The sequence below is a fragment of the Phalangium opilio genome, unplaced genomic scaffold (assembly GCF_054372755.1).
Source record: "Phalangium opilio isolate 3A_F unplaced genomic scaffold, DU_Popi_V2 ptg000070l_1, whole genome shotgun sequence".
In the NCBI taxonomy this organism is placed as follows: domain Eukaryota; kingdom Metazoa; phylum Arthropoda; class Arachnida; order Opiliones; family Phalangiidae; genus Phalangium; species Phalangium opilio.
This window is the reverse complement of record NW_028324182.1, coordinates 4,814,759-4,835,503: the sequence shown is the minus strand read 5'-3', so window position 1 is coordinate 4,835,503 and position 20,745 is coordinate 4,814,759.

Genomic DNA, 20,745 nt, shown 5'->3' with positions numbered 1-20,745 from the left:
TGTGTATAAATGCAGTTTTTGTATAATGTCTGTTCATTTTTTAGGGGAAATCTTTTTCAAGAAATAAATTAGTTCGTTTGTCAAATCGTCCCATGTTATCACTAATGAGTGAATGTTTATGAACATTTTGCTTAATTACTCGGACCCTGATTCTCGTAACGCCAAGTATTTAGTATGCTTTTAAAGGGGAGAAATAGCATTATATTATATTAAAAGGGATTCTCAGTATGTTTATAATACGGAGAGGATATTTATTAACATTTCTCTTAGATAGCTGGACCCCGATTGTTGTAAACCCCAAGTATTAGATATCATTAGAAGGCGGATCAATAGGAATATAATAATCCTGTATCTTTTATAGAACCAGCTTTATGACCCTCCAATATAACACAAACTAACCCTATAACAGGGATAGATTTAATTTTAGAAGTAGGAATGGAGAACAGAGTAATCTGGGCGCGCGTCAAAGTTCTGAACCCCTTCTCCGGGACGGGGGGGGGGGTATGAAAGAAGAGGAGGTGGTCATAGCGACAGAGGTAAAAAAGAATTAAGTCACTATTTTTCGCCGTCCCCGTCAGCAACGTCATCAAAACGTAGTTTAAGTGAGCCAATAAGATAATTTAAACTTTTCGTTACGTGTTGGAGGGAGGGGCTCTATAATGGACTATGAGTAGGAATAACTGAAGTAAATACTAACCGTTCTCCATTCCTACTTCTAAAATTAAATCTATCTCTGCTGTAACTAAACCAATATGAATTTCGCTGAGATTATGGTCCAGTTTAAAATTACGTCCATACTGCGGCGTCATGTTTCACCCAGAAACAAACCTTAGTTATTTCAGTTCGCTTAATCGCGTCAACTATTCGTATTCGTACAACGTTCGTATAAAAACGAAATTGCCTGTAATAATGTTTTTTTAGAGGAGTTGAATCATAAAATTGGGAGTGACCCTCATTTAAAACAAAAAAAAAAAGAAGATCGTTTAAAAAATACAGCAGCACCGTGGCCCGATGAAAAAGTAAATTCCCGGGGTGGATGAGTGGAAGCGGGTGAGATTTTGAAGAGAAAATGGGAATTTACGATCCCATAGAGTATATTAATTAAATCGCTTCGGGGAAGAGGATGAAAACACGTTGCTATCTCTTAATAAGATCCCGATTTAATTTTCTTTTAAGATGAGGTTCAGTTTTCTCCCAGCTATTCCATCGTAAATAAACTAATAAGGATTCATGAATTTCAAACGTGTTTACGTTGGCAAATATGTATTAATTATATGATTAAAATTGCCTTGAAAGATGAAACGATGCGAGAAATATTTATGAAATTAATCGAAAATGCGCATCGCGGTATTGCTTTCGATCCCCTTTAATAATTTAGCACTTGAAAATAAAATGCTTGAAATATGTTCCTTAGGTACTTAAAAACCATAAGTTTATAAGTGATATGTTCCATAAGAATGACACTACTTATACTTCGTAATACTAGAGACTTATACAGCTCGAGCTCGTTCGAGAACGACGGAAGCGAGAATTGACTACACTCGGTTTTGCAGTCCATCTCAGCGTGCGAAATAAGGCGGTGGCACAGAGCAAATGATCAGTTTAAAGATTGCCTGCTCCAGTTTAAAAATTTAATGTTTTAATTATCCACTTCTTTAGTTTATCAGACGACGTAACCCTGGTCAATGGTCCACGGGACCATAAAATTCAAGGGTAACAAGAGTCCAGACATTAACTCAAATCTTTTAATTATCCACTTCTTTAGTTTATCAGACGACGTAACCCTGGTCAATGGTCCACGGGACCATAAAATTCAAGGGTAACAAGAGTCCAGACATTAACTCAAATCTTTTAATTATCCACTTCTTTAGTTTATCAGACGACGTAGCCCTGGTCAAGGGTCATGGACCAGTTTATTTATATTCCAGGCCCAGGGGGGTCGCTGGCCAGTCCATCTTCCTATTTAGTCTGTACTAAGCCTTTGACAGCGCCTAAGCACCAGGCGTAACGTTACGAGAATGTATGACGTTTCATCTACGTCACTTCATGACAACCTCTCAGTAACCCTTACAAACTTATGCAACGTACCTTATAAACTTATGGTAAAAGGCAAATAAACTAATTTTATTTTTAAAATTAATCATCGCGCAGGCATGCCCTTCTCAAGTTCTTATCCATTTATTCATATTAAAATCGACTCCCTTTATAAAGGAATTTTCCTTAAGTTTCAAACAAGCGCAATCAAAAAACATGGTATTTCATCCATAAATCAATCCTTAACAACTGTTTCTCTCAAAAGTACTCAATCTTATAAGCGCTATTCATTTGCTAATTGCCTAGACCTAATTCACTGGTCGCGCTCTTATTTTTAGTGATGTTTTTGATTTGTGTGAATGGAATAAACCGTCAGAAGAAAAAATTAAACCCTTTCTAAATCGCGTGCATTTTAAAACGCAAAAAGAAACAAAAGAAAATCAGTTTCGACGCGCGCGTCAGGGAACCCAGGGTTTTTGAAACGGTTCAAATTCAATTACTGATCTTGCAGGCGCGTGGAAGAGGATGGGGATGAAAATGAAAAAAGATCAAGAGAAAAGAAAAGATGGAAAATGGACGAAAGACCTAGCTGGGCGAGACAACATTCCTAAATCGATGCTACATTAAATATGACTTTCAATTGGACTCGGGGAATTAAAAACGAGAAGGGACACTGCATCCTATATAGGTGGGATGCTGGAAAACATCCCGGGGATTGCAGCTATGGATTGAACGGAAGAGAAAGAAAAGAAGACACTTATAAATGACGACCCAAAGAGCCCTTCCCTTCCCCTCCTTCATCTCACCCACTTTTCCATCCTCTCCGGATTCTCTTCTTTCAAAGGGAAGAAGAGGATGGAATGATGATACCTTCCTCGGAGAGTAGAAAGAGAAACTCTCTAGCGACGACTCAACCGGAAAGCGTTTATAAAGGAATAACCTCGAGGGGGTTTAATACAACCAATACTAACTGCTTAAGTTGCCGCGCGAAATATTATCCGTCTGTTGCTTCTAATTTCGCGCGTTGTGGAGTGATGACCGAAGCTATAGTATAGACCTCGCGCCAAGTGATTAACGACGGAGAACCAACGAGGTCCGAATAAAAACATCTCTCGCTCCACACCGGAAAGAGACAAACGAGTTACATTTTAGTACTTAGTCCTTCAGCTCCAAACATACATACGTAATATTATAGACATTTCCCATGCAAATCTTGAATTGAACTTAAGTTAAAAAAAAGAGGTTAAAAGGCTGATTAAATTCGTAAAGTACGTGTAGGAAACGATTCTGCATTTAAGCCTAATGAGTACCCAGTTCTTTTTTTTTTTTCATACGAAATTAAATTCCTCTGATTACCGAAATTAAGTCTTTTTAAAAGTTTTGCCCGGTGAAAATCCGGTTATTAACACCGGAAACCCCTAAGGTCTTTTTTCGATTAAATGAAAATTAAAAAACCGAAATGAAGCCCAAAAATCTCCCTTTACCGATGACTGAACGTGCTACACATATAGCTAAAGACCCGGGAATGCTTTTATTAATCTAAAGGCGGACGAAGCTCGAGTTTCTGTTAATAAAACCAGAAGTAAGATAAGGGACTAGAAGTATCGAGGTAACCAAAATCTTCACTCGGCGAAAGTGAATGAATATTCTTGATAAGACAGCAACGGTTGGCCCTCTGGTAGCGGTTTCTGAATTTTCCCTCCAAAACGTGAGACGCTCTCGGGTGGCGGTATCGGGGGCCGAACTAGATTCAAGCACAGGCGTCCGTGTTCCGCGGCTTTAGGTTGAGGGGAACGGGGGTAGGAAATGTTTTTGGAATTCGACCAATTTTTTTCTCTCTAGTGCAGACGCGATGGAAGCCGCATAAAATCCTCAAATTTGCTCACTAGTGCCAGGATCAGGAATGTATGGAGGGGCTGGAATGGCTAAGGGGGCTCTCATTGTACCCTTGATGGTGGAAACATAAGGCGAGTCCTTTTTATTTAGAAGTGTAGCTCCACCCCCTACGTCTGTTTAGCTGTCTACCGAAGGCGAAAAATGTCATGACTCGTTAAAAAAGGCAGGGCAGAAGTGACCGTTTAGATTTTTTAAAGTTAAATGCGCTGATTCGCCGCCGTTCGCGTTCATATTCGATTCTCTCAGCCTAGGCAGAGGACCTAGGGTAGAGGGTGGAGAATTATAGCAAACAGGTTTGTTTGGCAGCCAATTAATGAATGAAAATAATTTAAGTGGTAAATACGATTTTTACGTCAGGCTATGACGTCACTAGCGTAAATTAAGCCACGCCAGTGGTTTCCAAGATCATTTCACGCCGATTAGGATTTGACCTTAGCCGTTCCAAGCTCTTTACTTCTACTCCCTTATCCTACTTCTGATAAAACATATATAAGGGAAAGATCGCGCCAGAATCAAAGAGAAAACGAGGAGGATCTCGAGCTAATTTTTGATTAAAAATACAAACTAAAAATTTTTGTCAGAGGAGGAGGGGGAGGGGGTCAGTGATGGGGGATGAAACAAATTAAAATGGTCACTAAAAAGACTAAGCTCCATCCTTTCCTCTCCAGCAACCGCCCATTCTTTTCATTTTACCTCGGAATTTCACTCGGAATTAAAAACAAGGATAAAAATGAAAATATTTGGTTTTACCTAAACCAAAATTAACAATCGGGAGAGAAATTGCCGCCAGGAAAAACCGCGCAAAACACGTGGTGTTGGATATTTGTATAAGTATGTAATTAAAGTCAGAAATGTAAAGTTTTACGGTTTTAAACTTATGTCCGACACCTTTAAATTTGGTCGGAATTTGCGGCGTTCGTTCCGCGCCTTAATTCGTTCCAATTAATATCGTACACAGACTGGCGCAAAATAAAGAGAAAGAATAGGCCTATATAAACGAACATCTCGGGCCCTTCATCATCAAAGGACTATTTTTCAACTGAGGAGAGAAAAAAAACCAATCTCTAATCAATTTGCCATTCGAAGCGTGCTTAGGAAAACATAATGGCTTTCCGATTTCGTGAAAGGAGACCTTTTAAGCCTGACGACCTTCTTTTATAAATAGACTTAGTAAATAATCGTAGAAAATGAAGCTCGACTGATATCTGAGATCAAAGAATTCTGGATAAGACTTAAAAAGAAATTTTTAAAACGATATTTTTTAATCTCCCGTATTATCTACAAGCACAAGCAGCTCTTCTCAATCTTAATACAGAGAGAAAAGAAGTCAGATGGAGCGGTAATGATGATGGGACACTAGCAGCATCGAAACTCTCCCAATGTACCTCGCGCACGCCCCGCTTGTGATTCAGTTTATTAAGTATACAGATAGGGTGCACTCGCTCCCCGAAGGAGCTAGAGAAATTTACTCTATACCATACAGTTTCTTAACTTTAACCGTGTTTCAGGGTTGACAGAAGTTTGTTATTAGAGCGTCTCCCGCAGGTTTGGAACTGAATCGAACAGAATTCTACAAACGTTTCAGTCTGTTATAGATAGCCCTTCGGTAGACGATTGTTAAGTGCTGCCGCGTAGCGCCATTCTATTTGTATCAGAACTAACTTCAATTTTTAAAACAGAGGGCAAGAAGTTATATCTAGTATCTCAGAGAGAAGGTATAAATTCGCCAGATTTCCAGCTTTATCTCCAGTCCAAACGTAGGTCCGGAGTCAATCCCCGTCTCTAAATTGCAACCAGCATCTCATTGGTTCTTGAAAACTCACGTCAGCGCGAGTGACGAAAATTACAGTCATATTTTCCGACTGAGGAGAGGCGAAATAGCCCGGCGCCTCCTTTTACGTCCCCCCCCCTTGTATTTTGAAAGGGGGACTGGGACTATGGCGCGCGAATACAAAGGCATCTTATACCTTCTCTCTGAGATACTGATATAACTTCTTGCAGAGGGGGTGTCCTTTACCATTCTGTACTGTACCCTACCTAAACGCCACTGAGGATGCTGGGAGGACGTCGGTGCCGTTCCGTAGATGGGGTACAGAGGCAACGTTATAAATAAGGGGATTACCACTCCATCTCTCTCTTCTTCAAGCACAATATATCCTAAGGGGCGAAATTCCCACGGAAATCTCATGACTGGCATCATCTTTCTTTTAAATCGCAAATCGAGAATAGAAAGAAATATATATATATATATATATATATATATATATATATATATATATATATATATATATATATATATATATATATATATATACGATTGACTCCTAACTCTTTAATAGTAATGGAGTAGAAAAACAATCATAGCAGACGACAAGACTTTTCGATAATAACTTTAAAACAAGGCCCACCATCGAGAGGTGCTATAATAAGTCTTCTTCTTCTTGTAGATTGATCCCCAGGTAAAGAAGGTAAAAAAAGGTATTCAAAACCCTCACTACGTTACTACTTGAACGCTACTTCTCAAGAGAGAAAATCGCGAAGGTCAGTTGGCACGCAATTTCGGTAGCAACTATAAAAGATCGCCCAACGCCCAAGACACACGAAAATAATAATTCTCGGATGGGTTCTCAATAAAAAAAAAAAGAAAAAAGCGTTCGGCCTTCTTCTTAGCCGTGGGGTGTACGTCAGCCACACCTCTAATTCGAGCTACTGGAATCGAGCACGAAGCGCTAAAGGCGATATAAAAATGCTATATAAAATGCTGGCCAGCTTTAATTTTCATCTACTCGACAGCCTCGCTTCTTTAAAAATGAAAACTCTTACTCTTTAAAATCTCACAAGGTGTATGTATGATCGAGGGGTCCGACATTTACACGAAATCCCGTACGCTTCTCGCAAAAAAATCGCAAAATATTTCACACAAAATTACGAAATCTTTGAAGAAATCACGAAATTACGAAATCAAAAATGATATTCCGAAATCTATGGAGAAATCGTGAAATCAAGAAGAAATCACGAAATCTTTGGCAAAATCACGAAATCATTGGCAAAATCGAGAAATCAACGAAGAAATCGCGAAATCATTGGCAAAATCGCGAAATCAAAGAAGAAATCGCGAAACCAAAGAAGAAATTTTTCACGAAATCCCGAAATCAAAGAGGAAATCTTTGACGAAATCCCGAAATCAAAAAGGAAATCTTTGGCGAAATCCCGAAATCAAAAATTAAATCTTTGGCGAAATCCCGAAATCAAAGAGGAAATCTTTGGCGAAATCCCGAAATCAAAGAGGAAATCTTTGGCGAAATCCCGAAATCAAAGAGGAAATCTTTGGCGAAATCCCGAAATCAAAGAGGAAATCTTTGGCGAAATCCCGAAATCAAAGAGGAAATCTTGGGGGAAATCAAAGAGGAAATCCCGAAATCGTGAAATCACGAAATCTTTGGCGAAATCACGAAATCCCGTACGCTTTTTTGAGAATGTCAGATCCCTCGTGTACGATACTTTCCAATATAGATCGGAGTATTCCGAAGGAAAAATCTGAATTTTCCGAATTAAGAAAGAAAGTATTCGACACCTCAGTATATAAGTCCGAGAAGTTATCCTTAAAGCTACTGAGAAAAATATTTCTTATAAGGTATATATACACCATGCACCGTCAGTTCATTTTTGCTGAAGGAGACGCGATGCGAGACTTATAATGGATCTACCCACCAAAGAACCATTACAGATGGACTTGTATGGATTGCCATTAACTCCTTATTCATAGATAGGCGCCGATGGTATGATAGGTATAAGGGAAACCAAAAATAAAAAAAAAAAGAAATTGGTTATCTATAATCTCCATCCCTCTTTTAATCCCCCCAAGCTTATAAATTACTATCAACCAATTTGGAACCGCTGAAAATGAAGGTAGGATGAAGGGTTAAGGTAATAGACCAAATAGAAGTAAGTTTAACGAAGGCCAAAATAGTTAAGATTTCTAAAAGTATTACGATTAACTAAATGGTAATAAGTAGAATTCTATGAATAACCATACATAGAACTTCCAAAGATGAAAACGAGATGTAGGTTTTCTTATCCCGACTATATGTACAATCAGAAGTGAGATGAGACCAGAAGTACTGAGCTAACCAAATTCTTCACTCGGCGTAAGTGAATATTCTTGATAACACAGGAACTGTTGGCCCTCTAGTAGCGGTTTCTGAATTTTCCCTCCAAAACGTGAGACACTCGCGGTGGTAGACGGCCGAACTAGATTCAAGGAGCCGCGTCCGTGTTCGGCCGCTTTAGGTTGAGGAGAAGGGGGTAGGAAATGTTTTTGGAACTCGACTAATTTTTTTCTCAGTAGTGTAGGCGCGTGGGAAGCGGCATAAAATCCTCAAATTTGTTCACTAGTGCCAGGATCTACTATCAATGCTAGAGCCCTTCACTTCTAGTCTCATCTCACTTCTGGTACAATGCATTATGTAAGGGCGGACAAGTGTTGCCAGTCATTCAACCGCTACCTACAACAGACTGTAAAGCTTGTAGTTGTGTTCGATTCAGTGATCATTCAGTTCCAAACCTAAGATTGTCTCGCAAATTACTGACAACTCTGATGGCGAGTTTAAAGTTAAGAAACGGGGGAGGAAACTTCTTTATCCCCTTCATAGTGCGCGCCCTATCTACTGTATATCAAGTTTATCTTCCATCAAATCGGCCCCTACTGGGCATGCGTGAATTTCGTATCGTTATCGGTGCAGAACGGAATGGGCATCGGCATTTCCGTTGAATCTATCCGCCGCCGAGTCGTTCCAAGCTTGCAGTCACGTGATGTTGCCCAATCACTACTCCAGGAAATAGTAACACCAAGAACTGATTCATGCTGATAAGAACATAGAGCAATAGCTTCATACTCTGGTACCATCCTCGCATACTTGGTTGAGAAGATTCGTCTGCTAATGTTTATGTCACGTGTCTAAAAGCATACATTTCTATAATCTATATAGTTGCTGCAGACCGTCATAGATGGCGGAATGGAGCAACGCGAACCTACACCAAGTATGCAAGGACGGGGACAGAATATCTCGTGCTCTATGTTCTTATGAGCAAGAATCCATTCTTGGTAACACTACCTACCTAACGAATTGTACATCCCTTTAATTGTAATTCAATCCTATCAGCGCCATTTTGGAAACCTAAGATTGCTGACGTTCTCGAGTCTTGGTTAAGTAAGGTCTCATCGTAGTTGTGTATGTACTTTAATTAATCTACTTCCGGTTAATTCCAGCGCGACACAGTGTATTGGTTTAACCAAAGAACGGGGGGGGGGTGTTTTTGGGGAGGGGGACACATTTCTGGGAGAAAATCAAGCTATGAAATTCATCCATAAATAAAGTTTTCATACATAAAAAATATTTATTACCGCAAGGTTTTACTACCGTTTTAAATTACCCGATCGTGTTCCGCTAGTAATTTTCGAGTATATGGTCTGATCGGGAGAGGCCGAGATTGGACTCTCGATCAAAAAGCGATAGATATCCCATTAAAAATCCTTACCCACCCATAATCTCCTATGCTGCATGCTAGTAAATGGATTCTTCTTTTTTATCTTCGAGTATTTTTCGCTATCAAGAAAATTTTCAAAATGCCGCCAGGTAGCCCGTAAAAAAAAAATAAAATAATAATAATAAGAGAGATATAGAGGGCAAAAAATCTTTATCATCTTGGTTTCCCCCTCTTTGACAGGTTCTAAGAGTCGCCAAAAAGGTATAATAGATAGGCTTTCTATATTAGAAGAGGATAATCATTGGCTTTTTTATCTAAATCTTTTTTCTCTCGCTTCATCCACCTCAGCTTCCGTGGCGCGGTTTGGCCACGGCGTTCTTCTAACTTCTATGCCTAGATCCAAAGAGCCACTTTATTTCTGATCTGTCACGAACTCATTTATCGGGTTGGGCCATCGCCAGCCGGCCACTATTATATAGTCCCATTTACCCCCCCCCCCACTCCACCCTTAAAGGGAAGATGGATTAAGAAAAACAAAAAAAGGCCTTCTTTCGGAACTTTCAGTTTGTGATTAGGCTTAATTCGAGACTGACATATTTGTAAACAACTCGTATTAATTTCTTGTAAATTTGCTTTACGAGAAAATTACAGGGTTCTACCACGATGAATGATTAATATTCGTACAGTTTTGGAAAATCAATTTCCCTGATATTTCCAGGTTTTTTCCCTGATTTTTCCAGGTTCAAGGGCCACCTAGTAAATGCTGGAGTGACTTTTGGAGTAATAACTGCGGGATTGGTTATTTTTAGTTGGACCAACCTCTTTTCATGACAAATTTACTCAAGCCTCGCAAATTTCCCTGATTTCCCTGAATTTTACTCAAAATTATAAATTTCCCAGAGTTTCCCTGAGTTTTTGGTCAACAATTACTTTCCCTGGAATTTCCAGGTTCTCCAGAGTTTGTATGAACGCAATTTAAGAAGAAATGTTTTGCAACAACGTTTTGAAATTATTTTTAAAGCGTCCTTGATATACCAGAAAGATACAGATCCTTCGATCTCTTGAACATTCCTTAGTTTCCTGTCAATTTTGTTGGTTGAATTATATGATTTCATATTAAAAAAAAACACCTACCAATTCGAGGCTTATACCTTCCCTTTAAAATATAGACTTTTCGACTATTTTTTAAAGAAGAATCTCGCATTATCGGTTCCTTTTATACTGTTTTTTTGGTCTTAGAGCTCCCGTATAGTCAAAAAATCACCTCGGCCCCTTTTTGAGCTTAAGCTATAGATCCCATCATGTACATGGATGGAATGGATGACGCGGGGATTTGCGCCTCTATATCCATTTTATAATACGCGTAAGGAGAGTAGCAGTTTTGCAAAAACCAAGATATTTATCTTAGGAATTTTAATTGACTCTCGGTTGGCTACTTATAACTCGAGGGGTAAATCACTACAGTGGTATTAGTTATGAGAAAAGCTGTCTTATTCCTACAGTAACGTAAACCATTTTCCTAAGTGGCTTTCCCCTTTTAATAATATCGATACATCGCTCCTGGCTGCAGATATGACTCGACTCATTCGTTACTCTTCATTCGAGAATTAACAGAAGGAAAAAAATTGTTTCAAAATTAGATTGAGATCCAAGTTTAGTTAAACCAATTATTCTTTAGCTACGGATGCGTGTGAAACTGATTTCTAATTACAATTTTCATTACGAGTTAAAGGCCGACTTCCATCGAAAAGGGTTCTAGCAAACTGAAAACCGAGCATCGAGACTAACAATGAAGCGACCGTGCCGATTTTCGAAGCCCCGCTGGGTCAAAAGTTGGAAGGGTTCTCGCTAACTGAAAGCAGTGCAATGTGGTTCTCGCGAACTGAAGATGAACAATAGAAATCCATTTATATTTATTTCCTCTCGAATTTTTGTTTTCCCCTGAACGAAATTCTCTATTGCATATCTTCAGTTCGCTAGAACCACTGATTGCACGGCTTTCAGTTAGCTAGAACCCATCCATCTTTTACCCCAGCGGGGATTCGAAAATCGGCACGGTCGCTCCATTGTTAGTCTTCATGCTCGGTTTTCAGTTCTCTAGAACTCTTTTCGATGGAAGTCGGCCTTTAACTCCAGAGAATTTGCTCATCTTTAACAGATTAAATTTTTATGATACGGTCTTAAGACAATCGCAAAATAAATTATTATATCACGTATATAAAAGATACGAAAAAGAAAATAATTTAATCTCTCAGGTATCGGCCTACAGCATCCCTGCACATTCCGAAATGTGCAGGAGTACGCTAGGAAACTCCTTGGAGAATTAGTCCTCCTTCTTACGGTATATATGTATCCGCGCGTGGTATAAGCCTGCAAACCATTCTATTAAGTCTACCCTCGGAATTAGATCGTAATTTATAAATAATTAATGACACGACTCTGAGATAGCGCCAAACGAGATGGACGTTTACCGAGGAAGAGAGCGAGAGAGGGAAGGAGAAAAAAGAAGCTCAAGATGAAGAAACGGAAGAAGGCTGCGAGGATGAGGAGAGAAAAGGAGAATGAACGGTCACGTGACCACTTGACCGTTGGGATGAGAAGGTGAAGAGAAACGGAGGGGGCGAGAGAGAGGATATAGGGGGCTCTGTTGCTGTTTGATGGAGAGAAACTCTCCAGAGATCAAGGAAGAGGAAGAGAGGATGGAGAAGAAGATTCTGGAGCCGCTAAGGAAGATAAATGACGAAAGGGGGAGCCAGAAATCATCGTGACAAGAAAGCTGACAATCAAGCATCGCCAGCTGGATCCCGATGACGCCTTTCGGACGTCCTTTCTTCCACCATCCATTCTTGGTGGCCATCACTATTCTCCAGATATCGGCTCTTGCCGTCTTGCCCGACTTAAAGGGGTGGATATAAAACAATTCTAGCCGCGACCCCGAGACCAAACGACGGTCCCGGCGGTTGCGGGTCAAATATTGTCACGAACGACCGAAATGAGGCGAACGAATAAACCTTATAAACCAATCGATTCAACAAAAAAAAATAAAAAATATTCGATCCTGTCTTGATGGTTACACAAACGTTATACTCCTTTCCTCCAGATTTTTCTCTTTTTTTCTGATAAGAAGGTTAACCATATCATACCAATAAGGAGAATTTCAGTATAAAACAGCTGCTTTGCTATATCAATTTTGAATTTAAAAAATCATTTAATATTCAGAGCAACATTGGAATCATTAACCGTCCTTGGACATTTTTGATCTTTCCAATTTCCGGTTGACAAAAACAAACGCGCCAATACTTATTTAGAGCTTAAAAACCTTTATCCAAAAATTTCTCCATGCCGGTATAAATGCAATAATAAAAAATAACAAATATATTTGTTTAATTTAAAGTTCGTGCTGAGGATGTGCGAGTATGAACTCGAAGATGGACACATTTAAATAAGCGGATTAAGCAAAATACAGCGTGCTCGTACCATTAGAAAACTTTTCTTAATACTCCGGTGGTATGCAAATGACGTAATAATAGGAGACGTAATTATGTAAAGTAGATAACTTAATAAGAGTTAGGCCTAACCTAAGGCGGAGCCTGAGGAAACGACGGAACTCGGAGGATTTTCGTGATCAAGGCACTCAGTCACTCTCCCGCAACCCTTTTCATGAATATACATAATAGAGGAATGAAAATGGACGATCCCCATTCGTTAATTTCGTTTAAAAGGAATCCTCGCGTCTCTTGTTTCATTCATTTTGGCAGAAGTGAGATGAGACCAGAAGTACTGAGCTAACCAAATTCTTCACTCGGCGAAAGTGAATATTCTTGATAACACAAGAACGGTTGGCCCTCTAGTAGCGGTTTCTGAATTTTCCCTCCAAAACGTGAGACGCTCGCGGTGGTAGACGGCCGAACTAGATTCAAGCACCCGCGTCCGTGTTCCGCGGCTTTAGGTTGAGCGGAAGGGGGTAGGAAATGTTTTTGGAACTCGACCAATTTTTTTCTCAGTAGTGTAGGCGCGTGGGAAGCGGCATAAAATCCTCAAATTTGTTCACTGGTGCCAGGATCTACTATCAATGCTAGAGCCCTTCACTTCTAGTCTCATCTCACTTCTGATTTTGGCGGGAAGAAGAGAGAGAAACGAGCGGGAAATTATGTTTACTTCCCTTTCCTTGAAAATTAAGAGTTAAGTCGATTCAGTAAGGCATTTTTCGCGCTCTTACGCAACGCGCGACTTACAGCAAAGATTTCTAGGCCTAGGAGAAAGTGGGCGTGGTTACAGTTTACGAAGTGAAGAAAATTAAGAAATGAACTTGTTTATTTCATTAAACAAACGTATCTTGAAAGGAAAATATGGCTGAATTAAAGAAAACCGCCGCGCGAAAACGACGACCATTTAAACGTCAACTATATCCTATACAACACTTATCTAACGTTACATAGTGGAGAACTGGAGATAGACCTTTCTAGACGTTGGTTAATGACCAAGTCTTAGCTCATAAAATATCTTTTCTCCCAGCAAGGTCCGCTAGTCTAACGAATTATGATTACCAATGAAACGTAAAAAATTATAATGCTTGGTGAATGCAGGGTGGGCTATAAGCGAGCGACCCCGGGCCGCGTCACGACAAAAACGCTAAATTTCTATATGGAAGTATTTCGTCAAAACAAAAAGCTGGATATAAACGTCGAGAACATTATCCTCACTGCAGACAGCTAATAAAGCCGACAAGTAAATTAGGTTGTTTAACAGCCTTCGAGCAATACCGCGTAGTTCCATTTCCCCCAATCTCACCTGCACTGGCTTCAAATCAATAAATAAAACCTTAAACGTAATATTCCTATAATCCTAATATACATTCGAGGAATCGGACAATCGCTGCCAGAGCTTTCCCGCGTTTATCAAATAGAGTAATATCTTTCACATATATGGCAACGTCATAACCCTCTATCTCTTACCTTAGTGATATCCCCCCTTCCGAAGGCAAATAGTATTCTCTAATACAAAGTTGCCTCCAACGAAGGGGATACACAGTTCACTCCCCCTCTCTACCGATATTACTCTATTGCGCCAAAAATATTTCAAATTTGGCGCGAGAAAAATAATTAACCCCACGTGCTTAATTAATTTTTTTATTTTCAATTGAATTTTATCTTAACGATTGAACGAAATTAAAGTAACGTATTCATGGAAGCTTATGTCTTACAAAGCTAGTTTCCGATACCTCGTATTTGAATGCCAATGACGCGAGGGGGTCCCAAGGTAGATCATCCATACCGTAATTCGAAGGGATATTAAAAAAAGTCCATTATTATAGCGATGGCGAAAAATAGAGAAAATTCGTTTTCTCGAATGATAGCGCCCCGAGAATGGAAATAAAACACGCACGATTCGGATCATTCAATGTCGATCTAACTATACGCGCGACTATAGAATGATGATGAAGAAAAAAATACTATGGACCGCGTCATTTAAAAGAAGAAGACGCGCGTATATTAAAGACAAACATTAAGGGCGACCGACCGTCGTCCGCTCCGAGCTAAGAAAAAAGATCAAAAACCATTTTCCACCAACGTTGAACGCGTACAAAGCTAGCTATATAAGGCTACTTTACGCGTGAGATATACACTAGAACAGCCCAGGGTATACAATTGCGTAATACAAAAATCTACATCCATTCGGAATGGGTCAATGATATTAACGCTGGATAGACAAGCAATTACCTCAGAGAGACAGAGAAAAAACAAGGCGACCAAAGGGCTCGTAATAGTAGCCACATCGTACGAGTGAATAGCCCCTCTATACCCTACCCTAATGAGTGGATAACCCCTCTATACCTTACCCTAATGAGTGAATACCGCTATCTTTTACAATGCTTAAATAATTTACCGTGCATAAAATCAGAGTGAATAGCCCCTCGATGCCCAACCCTAAACGGTGAAGAATTATTACCCGTATAAATTTACTTATGCCGTAATTGTAATATTCCAACGAATCGAAGAACAGATAGTTTTAGTGATTATCCCCTCGATGAGTTTACAACATAGACTTATGCCGATGCACACGTATCGCTTCTTATAAATTTCTAACATGAACTTATGGTCAGAAGAGTTTGAAAGAGAAAGAATTCGGTAAAACACCCAATAATTGTAATATCCCGGTGCCTTAAGACCATTCTAAAAAGAACGTCAGTAAATACTTGCTTTTGCTTTCAAAATTTCCCTCGATTTCTTTGAATGTTAAAATAGGGGAGCGTGAAACTCTTATTGTCGACGGGTAAGAGGAATTTTTAAGGGAGGGTATATGGCTTAACCTAACTATAATAATTTCCTTCCTTTTAAAATACACGAACGAAAAATATCACCTCACCACAATTCTCTCCCATTCACTCTCCCTTCAATGACGATCGAAAAAATTTAGACTGTCTAAGGCAGTTCTCTTTCACGACGCCGCCACCACCACCACCACCACCAACAGGCCAGGTCAAACTAGGACCCACATCATAGATGTTCTTCATACGATGTGGCTAAAAAGAAATGGCAAATTATGTTTCAAGGGATAATACCCTATTACAATCGCCGTAGGATTTTAAGTAGTCGATTCAAAATAGATTCTAAATTGTCGATTCAATATCTGCAATTACGTATTGACGATTCTCAGCAAGCGATTCGTTATCTAAACGATTTTACATCCGCAATATAAGTTGACGGTCTTGCAGTCCACCATGCATATTCATGCCGTTTTCCATTGGCTGCTAGCAATCTGCCACCATGGAGAAATATTGAATTATAGACATAGACGCGTCTAAAGCAATTTTAAAGCGCCTTTCGTTCTCAATCCAAAAAAATTACTCCGTAGAAAATGCCTATGGAAAACGGCATCAGCCATCATTAACATATGACTATATTAATTCTAAAATTCATGATATCGCGAAAGTAACCCGTCTATTAACTCGTTTACGAAAACTGTGCGAAAAAGAAATATAATGCATGTGTCAATTTTGATGCGCGCATATTTCCAATAATCCGCATTGCAAGGTCGGAGTGGTCTCTTCTAATGGACCTAACTTGCCTGCGTAATAATCCCGGGCCCTTTTGACAAATATAGACGTTGGTAAAAGCCTTCTCTCATCGACGTGTTTCGGGGCTACTCAACTCGTACACGTACATTTATATACATTTACCGATGGACATATATATATCATAAGTTTATAAGATATGTTCCATAAGTATGACACTACATATACTTCGTAATGCTAGAGGTTTACTAAGAGCAAGTTCGAGAACGACAAACGAGAATTGACTACACTCGGACTGTTTTACAGTCCATCTTCCCATTTAGTCTTTAACAGCGCCTCACCAGGCGTCTTCGCTTTACCTATCTAATATATGACCTACGTCACTTCGTGACAAGCTCTCAGTAACCTGTGACAAACTTATGAACCATATCTTATGAACTTATATATATATATATATATATATATATATATACCGATGGAATATTATTATAACGCCTAATCTATTCCCTAGCTGCGACGCAGTTTCCGAAAACGTAACTGGAGATACGAGTCGATTATGCATATTCATAATTTTCGACCTGAAGCTAGAGAGAGAGAGAGAGCCCGGGAGCTTCTCTCCGCTTCGCGCGATTAACTCCAAGATCGCTTGGACAGCCGAGCGTCGTCCGACTTTATGCATACCCTCGTTCTCCCAGCATACCTTCTAAAACAAGACAATATTCTCTTCCTTAATTTTCCCTTTCTAGTCATCCCCCCCCGGGGGGGTAAGTGTAGTGTAGATGTGGCTTTTAAAATAATTACCTACCACCATCTTTGTCCGGTCACAGTTTATAGCAAATGGAAATATACAGAAAGTGAGCGGGAAGGCGTCGTGTGATGCGAGCACCTCTGTTCTGAACAGAGAAATGAACGTAATTACGCGACCGTAAGATTTTACTCTAGTGTGAATGGGCCTTAAGTCAACTATATGTTCCCGCTAAACCCCCACTACGAAAGTGCTGCCCTCTCGCGAGAATCTTAATAAAGAAATAAAAACGTAGTAGACCAATTCGAATATTACATGCAGAGAAACAAACTTCCAGGGACAAGGCGCCATTCTGAATAATTTCCCTGACTCCACGAAACACCAATAGAGGGCAGCCCAAGCTCACTGCATGTGAGAGGCTAGCAAACCCGGTTAAGCCTCTAGCGATGTCTCCTGGCATAAGGGAACTTATTCAGAATGGCGGCTTGCCCTGCAAGTTTGTTTCTCTGCATGTAAAATTCGAATTGGTCTGTGGCGCAAAAATGTTTGTGCTGAAGAGAGGTCAAAAAAACTAGTAAAAAGAAAGCGGGAGTGCTTAGTAAACAGGGGCACTACGAAGGGGCTCAGCCACAACCGGTGGTTCACATTCTGTTACTTCTATTTGCCTCTGCGGTTAGAGTAGCCCCAGAGTAACCCTAGCGCAGTCTGTAACGAATTCTTATCGCTATTCTATTCGTTTTGAGTGGGGGAGTGGGGCAACATCCCACGCGTACGTCCGAGCTCGCGGATGTCAAAATCACCCCATATCAATTTCTATTTAAAAGGGGAAGTTTGTTCCGAGCTTCCGGTAAAGGAGGGTGGTGTAACGAGCGACTTTGCATAATGTGTCCTAAGATATACGGCACCATCACCGCTATACCTTAACCTCGAGTTTGGCCAGGCTGAACGAGATGATTTTCAATGAGGAAACTTAATCTAGAGAGCCTAATTTACACCCACTTCTCCCTAGAATGGAAGTTATAACAGGGTTCCAAAGTTCATAATTCGGAGAGAAGAAAAAGTCTTTATAGTTCAATAGCAACAAGATATTTTTTCCTGGAAAATATTGCAAACCTGTAAGGAAATCCCTCGAAATATAGGCATATACTATAAATAATAAATTTAAAGTAATAATTAACATTAACATTAACCAGGGATAGATAGACTTTTTTAAGACGGAATGGGTAACAGGGTTATTCGGGTGCGCGTCCAAGTCCACGACCCCCTTACCCGTGGCAGAGGGATATAAAAGAAGAGGCGGGTCTTATTTTCGTTATGGCGTTGTATGTATATCCGGGTCAAATAAACGTCGTCTGCCAAGTTGGAATGGGCTCGGATTGTAATTTTTGAAATAACATTGTTTAAAAATGGTAGTTACGCAAGTTTAAAAAAAAACGGGGAAGACCCAAGAAAATTAAAAGTGAGTTAGAATTGAGTAAAAGTCTTCATAGATATTACAGCACGAACAGGTTTTAACCAAACACTAAGCTCACAAAACTCCTGCCCATTCACTAAGCCTTGGTTAACTTCATCAAATTCGTTTACAAAATCATGAGGATAGTAGACATGCTTGGCTTAAGAAAGAATTAGCGAACACTTTTCACCCTTACAGATGTACTCCAAATCCAAAACACCGGCGTCAAATTCACTAACTACCTTCTTCATTGCTATTAAAAACTATTCCCGAATAATTACCCGACCCTCGCATTTAGACGGCTCCATTTTGAGCCCCTGTGAAGACGCTTATCTGTACAACCATAGCCCACTCGATCCGCGCTCCCGCTATAGCGCGAGCAGCTTGCGTCGTGACGCGCGTGATCGAGTGGGCTATGGTACAACGCAAGAGGGGTCGTAGTCATAGCGACAGAGGTAAACAGGAATTACGTATTTTTGGCCCTCCTTGTCAGCAACGTCATCAAAACGTAGTTTTAGTGAGCCAATAAGATAATTTAATTTTTTGGTTACGTGTTGAAGGAAGGGGCTATATACTCGTCTATGAGTCGGACTGAAGTAAAGGCCAAACATTGTTTATTCCGTCTTAATAAAGCCTATCTATCCCTGCATTAACATAATAATTAATTTGGGAATAGCATCCAAGGTGACCACTGAAAATTGTAAATTCCTTAAAAGGAAATATAGGAAAAATATCACAAACACGAATAATCTAACATAGATTATCACAAACTGTTTTTGGTTTGAATTAGTTCACCAACTTCATTAGAGATGGTTAAATTTAATTTACGAGCATATGGTGCTTTTCGTTTTCAATTTTGTGTACCGGGTACAAGTTATAGGAGAATATAGGAATTATCACGAAATTATAGGAGAATATGGGAATTATCACGAATTAATAGGAGAATGTAGGAATTATCACGAATTCATAGGAGAATGTAGGAATTATCATGAATTCATAGGAGAATGTAGGAATTATCACGAATTCATAGGAGAATGTAGGAATTATCACGAAGTTAAAGGAGAATATGGGAATTATCACGAAATTACAGGAGAATATGGGAATTATCACGAAGTTACAGGAGAATATAGGAATTATCACGAAGTTAGAGGAGACTATGGGAATTATCACGAAATTACAGGAGAATATGGGAATTATCACGAAATTATAGGAGAATATGGGAATTATCACGAAATTATAGGAGAATATGGGAATTATCACGAAATTACAGGAGAATATGGGAATTATCACGAAATTACAGGAGAATATGGGAATTATCACAAAATTACAGGAGAATATAGAAATTATCACGAAGTTACAGGAGAATATAGAAATTATCGCGAAGTTACAGGAGAATATGGAAATTATCACGAAATTAGAGGAAAATATAGGAACTATCATGAAATTATAGGAGAAAATATTAAGGGAATATAGGAGAAAATGGGAAACGCATAGGCAGAGTGGACACCCTGAGCACAAAAAATCTGAAATCTTCACCAGTAAGTTAGCTTCAGGTTATGGACTTCTATAGCTAGTAAATAAAGGTGGCAATATGGGAAAAATTATAAAATTTTCTGACAAGATCTTAGTTATAGTCTCGGGGCCACCGCCCACCAGGATAATAATGACCCTAGGATGGTGAGTGGTTCTCTATAATCAAAATTCTCTCGCCTTAAGTTTCGTTTCTAATATATTCGTTAACGTTTCGGCCGCATCCTCCCAAGAATCCCCCCTTTAAATTTAGTTCAATGTTTGCGCCGCGAAAGCGAAGGACTTAATTGATAGCGTATCGAATTAACCCGTGAAATATCAACATATCTAGCGTGGAATTCGTTCGAACAATATAGATGAAACTAGGAAATTCCAGTTCCCATCCCCTGCATAGTTATATCCGAGGCTAAAATTATCTTAAATTTAAATGAGAATGGTGTTTAGTACCATATTGAGTTGGATAAATTAAACAAGTAGTTTCGTTCTTTAAAATATGTACTAGCTTTTAACCGCGGCGTCGCTAAGGTGTAATAAAAACTTCCATCAAAATGAATGATAAAAAGAATGGGTAGATTACTGATGACT